Below are 14685 nucleotides of genomic sequence, written 5' to 3'. Positions count from 1 at the left end.
AAGGTCGGTGATGCTCCACTTGTCGCAGCCATCGTGGATTTTACGTTACCCAATAGTGGATATTATGCCGATTTACGTTACCGCTGTTGGTGAATGACGCTTTGTCGCTATATAGAACGAGTGCAAAAAATCTGTCATTATGCCGTAATTTCTCTTGTGCCCAGTGGCAGAACTGTACACGACGTTCACAGTCGGCTCCCTGCAATTCCTGGTACATAGAAATACGGTATGGGTGTAATCGATGTTGATGTAGCATTCTCAACACCGACGTTTTTGAGATTCCCGATTCTCGCGGAATTTGTCTGCTACCGATGAGCGGATTAGGCGCGACAGCAGCTAAAACACCTACCTGGGCATCATCATTTGTTGCAGGTCGTGGTTGACGTTTCACATGTGGCTGAACACTTCCTGTTTCCTTAAATAACGTAACTATCCGGCGAACGGTCCGGACACTTGGATGATGTCGTCCAGGATACCGAGCAGCATACATAGCACACGTCCGTTGAGCATTTTGATCACAATAGCCATACATCAACACGATATCGACCTTTTCCGCAATTGGTAAACGGTCCATTTTAACACGGGTAATGTGTCACGAAGTAAATACCCTCCGCACTGGCGGAATGTTACGTGATACCACTTAATTATACGTTTGTAACTATTACAGTGCCATCTATCACAAAGCGAAAAAGGTGGTCCAACTAAAACAATCATATTTCTTTACGTACTGCACGAATATTGAATAAAAAATGGGGGTTCCTATTTTAAAAAACGCAGTTGATATCCGTTTGACGTATGGCAGCGCCATCTAGCGGGCCAACCATAGCACCATCTGGTTTCCCCCTTCAAGCTAGACGAGTATCGTTCTGCGTACCTTTTTTCCTTTGATGCTTATTTCGTGAGATATTTGGCCCGGTCACTATCAATGGACCATCCTGTATGTTGACATTGATTATTCTGAAAAACACTGTTTGTCAGACAACTGCAGAAGATGATTTCTTGACTGCTTTCTGTCTCATTTGTACCACAAACAATACACTGATCAGCCAGAACATTATGGTCACCGACATGCTATCGACTCAAACCCGTCCGAGCAATAGCAGCGCCACTTGACGAGAAATGACTGCTAGCGGGACACATGCACAGTGAGCGTGTTATCCTTGTGTAGAATGGTGAAGCTGCACGATCTATCTGAGTTTGACAGAGGGCAGACTTTAATGGCTTGGAGACTCGTCAGGAGCAGTTCGGAAACTGTACGACCCGTGGAGAAGTGCTGTGGTGAGGTCCTCAACACTTGGCGAAATCAACGAGATAGGCGGCGAACTGTGGCACAACTAACTTCAGGCTTCATGCTGGTCACAGTACAACGTACAGTGCACCGAACAATCCTGCAGACCTCCGCAGGCGACGACCCGTGCATGTGCCAAAGTTAAATGACTGAAATGGACACGTGACCTCCGGCAGTGGACGTTGGCACAGTGGCAGAGCATTGCATGGTCTGATGAATCTCGATACCTTCTTCATCATGCCTGTGGGAGGGCGTGAATCCGTCGTCCTCCAGGGGAACAGCTCCTTGACACTTGCACTGCGGGATGGAGACGAGCTGGTGGTGGCTCCGTTGTGTTCTCCTGATCATTCACGTGGACATCCGTGTATCCAGTGAAGGTCGAGCAAGGACCATGATGGCCACGATGTATCGTACGCTGGTTGCAGACCACGTACACCCCTTCATGACCACCATGTTTCCCGACAGCAGTGACATTTTTCAGCAGGATAATGAATGATCCGTGTCACACGGCAGGAATGTGGCGGAATGGTTCGAGTTCCAGTTGACATGCTGGCCTCCCAACTCGCCAGATATGAACCCGATTGAACACATCTGGGGTGTGACTGATCGTGGTGGCGTCAGAGCTAATCGACTTTTTACGCAGAATTCACGGGAATTCGGAGACTCGTGTTTGCAGGTGTGGTGCCAACTCCCTCCAGTGACCCACCAAGGCCTCATTGCTTCCATGCTACAACCCTTCGCCGCTATTATCTGTGACAAAGGCGGACATACTGGGTATTCGAAAGGTGCTCATATAAGAAAAATGGTCAATATGTCCTTACCGAACGAAACATCAATTAAATTCAAAGCGTAATGGCACGTTCGTGACATTCAATAAGCCTCACTTAGCTGCTTGGGCATGACAAAAAGTCCAGTACCTTAGGGAGCTCAACCATCACTGGCTAGGTGTGCGTGGGGCGTAGACGGGTCACCCGAGGGACTTCAGCCCTCTTCAGCGATCACCGTGCGGCCCGACGGGGTATGTTACGTGTCACATGGAACTGGAATCTTTGCTCAACAAGGTAGCTGCCTTTGAACGCATGAAAAATGTGATTTTCGTGACTTTTATTTTCAAGTAATAATCAATAAAAAGTAATGCTAAATTTGTTGTTATACTTTTATTCCTCACACTTCTGCCTTTAAGAAATCATATTGTGATCACATCGGACGCTCCCTTTATCAGCTGCACCAGATGGAACAACTTCTCACAGCCAAAACATTGGTCTACAGCGGGAATTCCTGAAGCCCTCCATATGGACTTGTAACAAAAGTTATTTTTAATGTATTTTCTCTCGGCATACATAGGATAACTGAAAATGTTAACCTCTAGGAAAACGGTGACATGTCTTTGCTCACGAAATCGAGACAAAAGCGTGCACCGAAAACAGACTTTTGAAGATATCACGAAGTGGTTACGAATTCCGATGAAAATCTACACTCCTGCAAATTGAAATAAGAACACCGTGAATTGATTGTCCCATGAAGGGGAAACTTTATTGACACATTCCTGGGGTCAGATACATCACATGATCACACTGACAGAACCACAGGCACATAGACACAGGCAACAGAGCATGCACAATGTCGGCACTAGTACAGTGTATATCCACCTTTCGCAGCAATGCAGGCTGCTATTCTCCCATGGAGACGATCGTAGAGATGCTGGATGTAGTCCTGTGGAACGGCTTGCCATGCCATTTCCACCTGGCGCCTCAGTTGGACCAGCGTTCGTGCTGGACGTGCAGACCGCGTGAGACGACGCTTCATCCAGTCCCAAACATGCTCAATGGGGGACAGATCCGGAGATCTTGCTGGCCAGGGTAGTTGACTTACACCTTCTAGACCACGTTGGGTGGCACGGGATACATGCGGACGTGCATTGTCCTGTTGGAACAGCAAGTTCCCTTGCCGGTCTAGGAATGGTAGAACGATGGGTTCGATGACGGTTTGGATGTACCGTGCACTATTCAGTGTCCCCTCGACGATCACCAGTGGTGTACGGCCAGTGTAGGAGATCGCTCCCCACACCATGATGCCGGGTGTTGGCCCTGTGTGGCTCGGTCGTATGCAGTCCTGATTGTGGCGCTCACCTGCACGGCGCCAAACACGCATACGACCATCATTGGCACCAAGGCAGAAGCGACTCTCATCGCAGAAGACGACACGTCTCCATTCGTCCCTCCATTCACGCCTGTCGCGACACCACTGGAGGCGGGCTGCACGATGTTGGGGCGTGAGCGGAAGACGGCCTAACGGTGTGCGGGACCGTAGCCCAGCTTCATGGAGACGGTTGCGAATGGTCCTCGCCGATACCCCAGGAGCAACAAATTTGCTGGGAAGTGGCGGTGCGGTCCCCTACGGCACTGCGTAGGATCCTACGGTCTTGGCGTGCATCCGTGCGTCGCTGCGGTCCGGTCCCAGGTCGACGGGCACGTGCACCTTCCGCCGACCACTGGCGGCAACATCGATGTACTGTGGAGACCTCACGCCCCACGTGTTGAGCAATTCGGCGGTACGTCCACCCGGCCTCCCGCATGCCCACTATACGCCCTCGCTCAAAGTCCGTCAACTGCACATACGGTTCACGTCCACGCTGTCGCGGCATGCTACCAGTGTTAAAGACTGCGATGGAGCTCCGTATGCCACGGCAAACTGGCTGACACTGACGGCGGCGGTGCACAAATGCTGCGCAGCTAGCGCCATTCGACGGCCAACACCGCGGTTCCTGGTGTGTCCGCTGTGCCGTGCGTGTGATCATTGCTTGTACAGCCCTCTCGTAGTGTCCGGAGCAAGTATGGTGGGTCTGACACACCGGTGCCAATGTGTTCTTTTTTCCATTTCCAGGAGTGTATATACCGTTCCGGAGTTATGTTTCCTGTCAATATGAAAAATACGGTTTCGAGAAATTCTTGTTTAGAGATGTGGGTCACATTTTTTGCAGTTAACTTAAACATAGCTCCAGTCAGTGATCTGATCCAAGGAACACACACTAATCCTCCCAGACCAAAAAATAGGTCCTCCTCCATCTTCTTTGTGCCCATGGTGGTCCTGCCTGCCTCTTTGGCCACTTCTGTCATCCGCTACTGTTCTCGCTCCATACACTTTTCGTATAGTTTTCTGCGGAAGTTATAACAGTATGGTCTCAAAATCCAAAGCGTTCATAATTTTTATAACGCCTCTTAGGCCGTCGTTGAAATCACACGCTATCACAAAAAGCTCGATGTCGACTGTAACTCGATGACGGAGTTTCTGGCGAACTGGCGATGAACACTACAATAAGTAACCCTTCACAGAGAACATTTTGAGAAGAAACGGCACAAACCTCTACAAATAAAAAAACCTCTAGGTTGGTAGAGGCGGAGTACGTATTAGGATTCTAGGGAAATTAGCAGTATCCTTTTCAAGGGAAATACCCCAGCAGTTACCTTAAGGATTTAGGGAAACCTAGAGCTGCATGGACGCACGGAGACACACTGAGGAGCAAAAACATCATGGGTACCTACTTAAAAGCTGGTTGGTCCACTTCCGGAACGCAGTTCAACAGTGGTTTTGTGTGCTATGGATTCGACAAGTACTTCATGGGTTTCCAGAGGGTTGTGGCACCACATTCCTACGCAAGGTTCACACACTTCCAGTAATTTACGAGCGGCTGGTTTGTGGGCGCGGAGATTACGCCCGATAGCGTCCCAGTGGGTCATCGGATTCAGATAAGCCGAATTTGATGGCCAATACATTACCGAGAGTTATCATGATCCCCAAACCATTGCAGAATGATTGTAACCTTGTGACACGGACAGTTATCCTGCTGGAAAATGCCATTGCTGTTGAGGAAGACATCAAGCTAATAATGTCCACGAAGTCCACAGCTACATCTACATCCATACACCGCAATCCACCATACGGTGCGTGGCGGAGGTACTTCGTACCACAACTAGCATCTTCTGTCCCTGTTGCACTCCCAAACAAAACGAGTGAAAAATGACTACCTATATGCCTCTGTACGAGCCCTAATCTCTCTTATCTTTGTGGTGTTTCCGCGAAATATAAGTTGGCGGCATGGTGCCTTCGATAACTGCTGTAGGTCCCATGGAAGACCAGGACAATGCCCCCCATAACATAATACTGCTCCCACTGACCTGCGTCAGCGGCGCACTGCATGTTTCGAGAAGTCGTTCGCCTGGAGGACGGCGTATTTCCACACGACCATTGACCTGGCTTAACAATAAACTGTATTTGTCCGACTAGGCGACACGATTCCACTGATCCGCGTTCCATCCTCGGTGATCCCGTACCTACTGTAATCATAGTCGACGCTGTTGTTGGGTCAACATGGGAACACGTTATGGGTTCTCTGCTGCGGAACAACATGTTCAGCACTGTGCACTGAACGATTTGCTCCAAAGCATTTATGCCTGTGCGAGATCTGTAGCCTGTCGTTAGATCTGCGGCATATCGCCACCTATCCTGCTTCAGAGAGCGGGCAAGCCTTCCCTATCTTCTGTGATGGGGTATGGACGTCCAACCTCTTTTCGACTACTCGTGAATTCAGTATTCTTCAACCTCTTTCCATAGAAGTTCATGACAGTAGCGCGAACAGCCGACCAGCTTCGCAGTTTCCGAGATGCTCACTCCCGGGCACTGGGCCACAACGATCGGTTGGCTTTTGTCAAAGTCGCTTAAGGGGAGATTTACTACCTTTTAGTTCAAAAAATCAATTTTTTTTAATTGCATTTTTTGGATCTATAAGTGTCTAGAATCCACCGAAGAAACGGTTTTTCCGAATACGGAACGGAAATGTTTGTGGTTCAAATGGCTCTGAGCACTATGGGACTTAACATCTGTGGTCATCAGTCCCCTAGAACTTAGGACTACTTAAACCTAAATAACCTAAGGACATCACACACATCCATGCCCGAGGCAGGATTCGAACCTGCGACCGTAGCAGTCCCGTGGTTCCGGACTGAGCGCCTAGAACCGCTAGACCACCGCGGCCGGAGGAAATGTTTGTTATTCGCGGTTGAACAAAAAAATTCATCTGGCTGAAATCGGCCTTATTCACGCACCAGTTCTTTTTCCTTTCGGAGGACGAGTTATTGTAGCGGTGCTTGAGAGGAAACACACAAAATTCAAATGAAAGTTTGAACGCGTGTGTTTGGAAGTTAGTCCCCAAGTATTTGCATTCTGGTGCGAAGACTGTGGAGACTGCGACTTTCCTGGCAGTGAGCAGCTTCGACGAAGGATATTCAGCAATTGTGAAGACCATGACAACGATAGACGTCACCCTGAGACTCTATTCGACGCAGTTCGCCAAGCATTCGGATGACCACTGGATTAAAGCGGCCGAAAACCGCTCGTCACCGACCGTACGAGCGGCTCTGGAGCAGCGCAGGATGGCCCAGATCAAGTAGAACGCCCTCTTTGGGGAAGGGGAAGGACTAGTTTATAGACCTGGAATAGCAGATTGAATGTAAGTTGCATAACATTTAATTTACATGTAGTAACTACTTCAAACCCGTTTTTCTCGAAACGACTCTTTTTTTCCCCTATCACACGGTATGGTAACTTCGAATCTACTGAACCGATTGGCAAGATTCTTTGTTTCTGACGAAGTTAACTAAATTGTCTAGGAGCTGTACCATTTTTATTCCGATCCATCAGCTGAAAATATTTTGACTTGACCGACGATGTCGAAAAATCGATGAAAAACCCTGTTTTTTCAAATGGTCGCCATTTTCTTTCCTATGGTCCAAATAACTGAAGCGAGGTACAACTCCAAAAGAATCTTATGTACTTCGCTAACGTCAACTCAATTTTGATTTCAGACGAGCCAGCTGACCTATGACATACCGAGCGTGGAGGTCTACATTGAAATTTTGTTTCGTTCCGACGACACTTCCGCCTTTGCTCTTCGACAATTCCGGCCGAAAAAATTAGTTTGTAGAGGAAATATCAATAAACATTTTGACCAAATTTGACATTGGTATCTATAACACATCCCCAAAAAAATTCTCACATAACATGCTTTTCTCGGGCCAAAGATAGTAAACCTCCCATTAAGTCGGCGGATTTTCGCATTTGTGTCACTTATCGTCGCTAGAAAGATTCCCCATTCGTCTGTGCTCAGCTCATATACTTCTGAAACCGCGTCACGAGCCCTCAGCGCCACCAGACAGTGGTCACAATGTCTTGCTTCATCAGTGAATAAATCGCCGATGTCTCAAGCGTTGCTCTAGTGTGGTGACCACTGTATTCCCCCTCTCTTTCATAAATGGTTAATTGTTATTGGTTTCATGTAATTAGAGAAAATAAAAGCCGGAAATATCTCAATGACAGGGAAGAATTTGCTAATCAGCACAGTCTGTGAGTGTTGGCCCGCTACTTATAAAGTGCTGCATGACCGAGGAAAGAACCGTTAATTATTTCAATCCTTTGCTGATCACGCAGTACGTACTGAAAGCTGCAGCAATGCCGACGATCAATAGCATCACCATATTAGCAACACCATCTTGGATATCGCTTCCCGATCACGCTTCTGTAAAATACATTAAAAATCAGAAAATATTAGTAATTTTGATCAATTTTAATTCATTTTTCGACCAGATGTACTCAATCTCTTTTGGACAAGAGCATCATCTTCTGCTTTTCGTGGAAACAGATAAGGCGCCAAGAAACAAGTGATATCTGAGGAAGAAGTCAGACGTATCAAATGTTATTCAGACAAAAATATAACGCGATCATCACAGAGATTATAACGTCTGTAACAACTGAGATACTGGGAGCCAGTGAATTAATTTTGCTTAAATTTTTTTTCTCCCGTTACATCATCTGACCAGCTCGCTTGATCGTACATCATATAATAAACAGGGCGAATGCTGCAAATAGTGGCACAGAATTTGCCTCCAGTAACTAAAATGAGGTGGAAATACACATCTGAATTTTCTCCCAGGAATCGCTATAACATCAAACTGTCTATCATGTGTTACATTTTGGTCGTGTTTACCTTTCAATGTGCTGTGGGTGTAAAATTTGTTTTATGTGAGAATCTCTCCTTTTATTCTGAGTTGTCAAAACAATGTGTAGTATAACATTTCCAGTGTTGAGATGCTTGTGTGGACATATTCTTAAAGCCAATAAATTACAAAGAATAGCAAAAACGACAAGTAACCTGTCATTATTTGCATCGCTCCCACTGCTCTCATTATGCAACAGTTCTATCTTGGAAACTACTCACAATGCAACATGTTCCGGCGTAACATCACCCGCCAGCTCGTCGGCCTCAAAGCTCAAAGTAAAGAAGGCTGTGAGGTGACGTCCTCCAATAGTATGCTGACTAGGATCGCACCACGACAGGAGCGGCCCCTAGACAAAGAGAATATAAACGCCGCTCCAGCTAGCGTCGGCACTAGAAGAGTCTGACTAGAAGACGAGCCGTTATCTAAACGTTTTATCTCTGAGTTGTGATCTACGAGGGCAGTTCAATAAGTAATGCAACACATTTTTTTCTGAAACAGGGTTTGTTTTATTCAGCATTGAAATACACCAGGTTATTCTCCAATCTTTTAGCTACACAACACTATTTTTCAACGTAATCTCCATTCAATGCTACGGCCTTACGCCACCTTGAAATGAGGGCCTGTATGCCTGCACGGTACCATTCCACTGGTCGATGTCGGAGCCAACGTCGTACTGCATCAATAACTTCTTCATCATCCGCGTAGTGCCTCCCACGGATTGCGTCCTTCATTGGGCCAAACATATGGAAATCCGACGGTGCGAGATCGGGGCTGTAAGGTGCATGAGGAAGAACAGTCCACTGAAGTTTTGTGAGCTCCTCTCGGGTGCGAAGACTTGTGTGAGGTCTTGGGTTGTCATGAAGAAGGAGAAGTTCGTTCAGATTTTTGTGCCTACGAACACGCTGAAGTCGTTTCTTCAATTTCTGCAGAGTAGCACAATACACTTCAGAGTTGATCGTTTGACCATGGGGAAGGACATCGAACAGAATAACCCCTTCAGCGTCCCAGAAGACTGTAACCGTGACTTTACCGGTTGAGGGTATGGCTTTAAACTTTTTCTTGGTAGGGGAGTGGATGTGGCGCCACTCCATTGATTGCCGTTTTGTTTCAGGTTCGAAGTGATGAACCCATGTTTCATCGCCTGTAACAATCTTTGACAAGAAATTGTCACCCTCAGCCACATGACGAGCAAGCAGTTCCACACAGATGGTTCTCCTTTGCTCTTTATGGTGTTCGGTTAGACAACGAGGGACCCAGCGGGAACAAACCTTTGAATATCCCAACTGGTGAACAATTGTGACAGCACTACCAACAGAGATGTCAAGTTGAGCACTGAGTTGTTTGATGGTGATCCGTCGATCATCTCGAACGAGTGTGTTCGCACGCTCCGCCATTGCAGGAGTCACAGCTGTGCACGGCCGGCCCGCACGCGGGAGATCAGACAGTCTTGCTTGACCTTGCGGCGATGATGAGACACGCTTTGCCCAACGACTCACCGTGCTTTTTTCCACTGCCAGATCACCGTAGACATTCTGCAAGCGCCTATGAATACCTGAGATGCCCTGGTTTTCCGCCAAAAGAAACTCGATCACTGCCCGTTGTTTGCAACGCACATCCGTTACAGACGCCATTTTAACAGCTCCGTACAGCGCTGCCACCTGTCGGAAGTCAATGAAACTATACGAGACGAAGCGGGAATGTTTGAAAATATTCCACAAGAAATTTCCGGTTTTTTCAACCAAAATCGGCCGAGAAAAAAAAAAGTGTTGCATTACTTATTGAACTGCCCTCATATATTAATTGCTTGCATGGAAATTGTATACATCGAAGGACATTGATTATTTGCATGTTGTGAATTGCTTGCAACATCTCTTTGCAAGAAAAGCAAATTTAAGTCCGCCCCTGGTCGCTGAGTGGTCAGCACGACAGAATGTCATGCCTAACGGCCCAGTTTCGATTCCCGGATCGGTCGGAGATTTTCTCCGCTCAGGGACTGGGTGTTGTGTTGTCCTTATCATCACCATTTCATCCTCATCGACACGCAAGTCGCCGAAGTGTCGTCAACTCGAAAGACTTGCACCAGCCGAACTGTCTACCCGACGGGTGACCCTAGTCACACGGCATTTATCTTACGGTAATAAACTCCATCAGATGGATGGAATATTTTGAAGAGTTGCTCAATGTAGGTGAAAATGCGATCAGTAATGTTTCAGATTTCGAGGTAGTATGGGATAGGAATGATGATGGAAATAGGATCACATTTGAGGAAGTGGAAAAAATGGTCAATAGATTGCAGTGCAATAAAGCGGCTGGGGTGGATGAAATTAAGCCAGAACTCATCAAATACAGTGGAATGTCAGATCTTAAATGGCTACACAGGATAATTTAAATGGCCTGGGAGTCGGGACAGGTTCCATCAGACTGGACAAAAGCAGGAATCACACCAATCTTTAAACATGGAAACTGAAAAGATTGTAACAACTACAGAGGTATCTCTTTAATCAGCGTTGTGGGTAAAATCTTCGCAGGTATTGTTGAAAGGAAAGTGCGAGTATTAGTTGAGGACCAATTGGATGAAAATCAGTGTGGGTTTAGGCCTCTTAGATGTTGTCAGGACCAGATCTTTAGCCTACGGCAAATAATGGAGAAGTGTTATGAGTGGAACAGGGAATTGTATCTATGCTTTATAGATCTAGAAAAGGCATATGACCGGGTTCCTAGGAGGGAGTTATTGTCTCTTCTACAAGATTATGGAATAGGAGGCAAACTTTTGCAAGCAATTAAAGGTCTTTACATGGATAGTCAGGCAGCAGTTAGAGTTGACGGTAAATTGAGTTCATGGTTCAGAGTAGTTTCAAGGGTAAGACAAGGCTGCAACCTGTCTCCACTGTTGTTCATATTATTTATGGATCATATGTTGAAAACAATAGACTGGCTGGGTGAGATTAAGATATGTGAACACAAAATAAGCAGTCTTGCATATGCGGATGACTTAGTTGTGATGGCAGATTCGATTGAAAGTTTGCAAAGTAATATTTCAGAGCTAGATCAGAAATGTAAGGACTATGGTATGAAGATTAGCATCTCCAAAACGAAAGTAATGTCAGTGGGAAAGAAATATAAACGGATCGAGTGCCAAATAGGAGGAACAAAGTTAGAACAGGTGGACGGTTTCAAGTACTTAGGATGCATATTCTCACAGGATGGCAACATAGTGAAAGAACTGGAAGCGAGGTGTAGCAAAGCTAATGCAGTGAGCGCTCAGCTACGATCTACTCTCTTCTGCAAGAAGGAAGTCAGTACCAAGACTTAGTTATCCGTGCACCGTTCAATCTTTCGACCAACTTTGTTGTAAGGGAGCGAAAGCTGGGTGGATTCAGGTTACCTTATCAACAAGGTTGAGGTTACGGATATGAAAGTAGCTAGGATGATTGCAGGTACTAGTAGATGGGAACAATGGCAGGAGGGTGTCCACAATGAGGAAATCAAAGAAAAACTGGGAATGAACTCTATAGATGTAGCAGTCAGGGCGAACAGGCTTAGATGGTGGGGTCATGTTACACGCATGGGAGAGGCAAGGTTACCCAAGAGACTCATGGATTCAGCAGTAGAAGGTAGGAGAAGTCGGGGCAGACCGAGGAGAAGGTAGCTGGATTCGGTTAAGAAAGATTTTGAAGTAATAGGTTTAACATCAGAAGAGGCACCAATGTTAGCACTGAACAGGGGATCATGGAGGAACTGTATAAGGGGGGCTACGCTCCAGACTGAACGCTGAAAGGCATAATCAGTCTTAAATGATGATGATGATGATGATGATGATGATGAATAAGATTTGCTTGAATGGTGTCTAGCTATCCGAGCTATCCGAGAACACAGCTTCCTAGATACCTTATATTAAACGTGTGGGCGGGACCCCACACAACCAATCCCTTCCATGAGGATCAGTGATACCGAGAAGTGGCAGAATTGATCGTTTACTTCTATGCTACTTGCGATTCACGTTTGAAAGTGTTTAACATAGTTACGCAAAGATTTTAATTAGTAACCACATTTTATGTGTTACTGGTTACCGCTTTTTTAGTTAGCAATAGATTCACTATAGTTCGGAATATGCCTTCACTACTCAACATCAGAACACTTTATATCATATTTCAACTGTCAGAAATCAATTTCAAACAGATTAAAATAAATCTACTACAATTCGTACCACGTTTCAAAATGGTTCAAATCGCTCTAAGCACAATGGTACTTAACTTCTGAGGTCATAAGTCCCCTAGACTACTTAAACCTAACTAACCTAAGGACATTACACACATCCACGCCCGAGGCAGGATTCGAACCTGCGACCGTAGCAGCCGCGTGGCTCCGGACTGAAGCGCCTAGAACCGCTCGACCACATCGGCCGGCGTACCACGTTTCCAACAGCTCACATTTTTAGGAGATGATATGCAGATCGAAACAATGTACACTAATTTTGAACAGTTCACAGTTAATTTTCCAAATACTTGCTGTGCTGTCAACCTTAGTGCACTGTTGTATTGTCAAAACTTGTTGCGTCCCAGAGCATAGCGCTGCCCCACGTCAAATTATGAGGACCACAGCCTATACGATGTGATATAACAACTCTATCAGTGTAAAAACATATTTTCGATTTTCCTCTACAGCCCGATCTCATTATCGAAAATCTGATTGTATTACATAACGAGATTTTCGATGGCAAAACAATAGCTCTGTCACGGGTGTTCCAATGAAAGGAAGTATGTAATAGAATGTGGAAGGATCCCTCCATAATTATATTACTTTCCATGTAGCCAACGAAACGCCGTATTGTTATTTAACTAACATAATGAATTTTAGCACCACGCGGAGTGGCCGTGCGGTTTGAGGCGCCCTGTCACGGATTGCGCCTCCCACCCTCCCCCTCCCCCCACCCGCCGGAGTTTCGAGTCCTCAACAAAATGGTTCAAATGGCTCTGAGCACTATGGGACATCTGAGGTCATCCGTCCCCTAGACCTTAGAACTATTTAAACCTAACTAACCCAAGGACATAACACACATCCGTGCCCGAGGCAGGATTAGGAGATCATATGCAGATCGCAACAATGTACACTAATTTTGAACAGTTCACAGTTAATTTTCCAAATACTTGCTGTGCTGCCAACCTTAGTGCACTGTTGTATTGTCAAAACATGTTGCGTCCCAGAGCATGGCGCAGCCCCAGATCGTAGCGGTCGCGCGGTTCCACACTGAAGTGCCTAGAACCGCTCGGCCGCAACGGTTTCGCGTCCTCCCTCGGGCATAGGTGTGTGTGTTGTTCTTAGAATAATTTAGTTTAAGTTACGTTAAATAGTGTGTAAGTCTAGGAACCGATTACCTTAGCAGATTGGTCCTATAGGAATCCACACACATTTGAACATTTTGAATTTTAGCTGATTAAAATGTGTCTCTTAGATAGAGTACGTAGATCTGCACAAAGAGGTGAGATTAGTGTCAATACATCACTTTTTGAAATCAGTAGAAAGCCTTATTAATTCTTAAACAAATAATTAATTTCACTTGATAGCGACGTCATCATAGGTTAACATTATTCCACGGTATCATGACGACAACGGTGTCAGTTGACCAACTCTGATTCCGTCAGGAACCGTCATGCACAGCGACCGTAGACTATAAGGAAGGAGAGTGACACAGCAGTCAGTCACAGTCCCGTTAGCTTTTACTATTCTTGCAAATCTAGATTTCGGCTATAAATAGCCGTCTTCAGTGCACTATCTTTATATTTCAACAGACTCGCACAGTTCATGTCACCATGCGATCTTACAGGTGTAATAGGCAGGAGGAATTTCTGTACAGCTGTGAGATCATATGATGACATGAATTGCCGCGAGTTTGTTGAAATACAACGACAATGCACTGAAGATGGTTATTTATAGCCGAAACCTAGATTGGCAAGAATAATAATAGCTAACCGGACTGTGACTTTAAGCCGGCCGAAGTGGCCGTGCGGTTCTGGGCGCTGCAGTCTGGAACCGAGCGACCGCTACGGTCGCAGGTTCGAATCCTGCCTCGGGCATGGATGTGTGTGATGTCCTTAGGTTAGTTAGGTTTAATTAGTTCTAAGTTCTAGGCGACTAATGACCTCAGAAGTTAAGTCGCATAGTGCTCAGAGCCATTTGAACCATTTTTTTTTTTTTTTTTTTTTTTTTTTTTTTTTTTTTTTTTTTTACTGTGACTGCTGTGTCGGTTTAAGGGGCTCCGGAAAGGCTCAAAATCATGAAAAGTTCAATTTTTACTTTTTTGCGTTTTCTGAATCTGCAGACTATTACCTTTTAATAGATATATAT

The sequence above is a fragment of the Schistocerca cancellata genome, chromosome 1 (genome assembly GCF_023864275.1).
Source record: "Schistocerca cancellata isolate TAMUIC-IGC-003103 chromosome 1, iqSchCanc2.1, whole genome shotgun sequence".
NCBI lineage: Eukaryota > Metazoa > Arthropoda > Insecta > Orthoptera > Acrididae > Schistocerca > Schistocerca cancellata.
The sequence above is the reverse complement of the archived record's forward strand: the minus strand, read 5'-3'. Positions refer to the sequence as shown.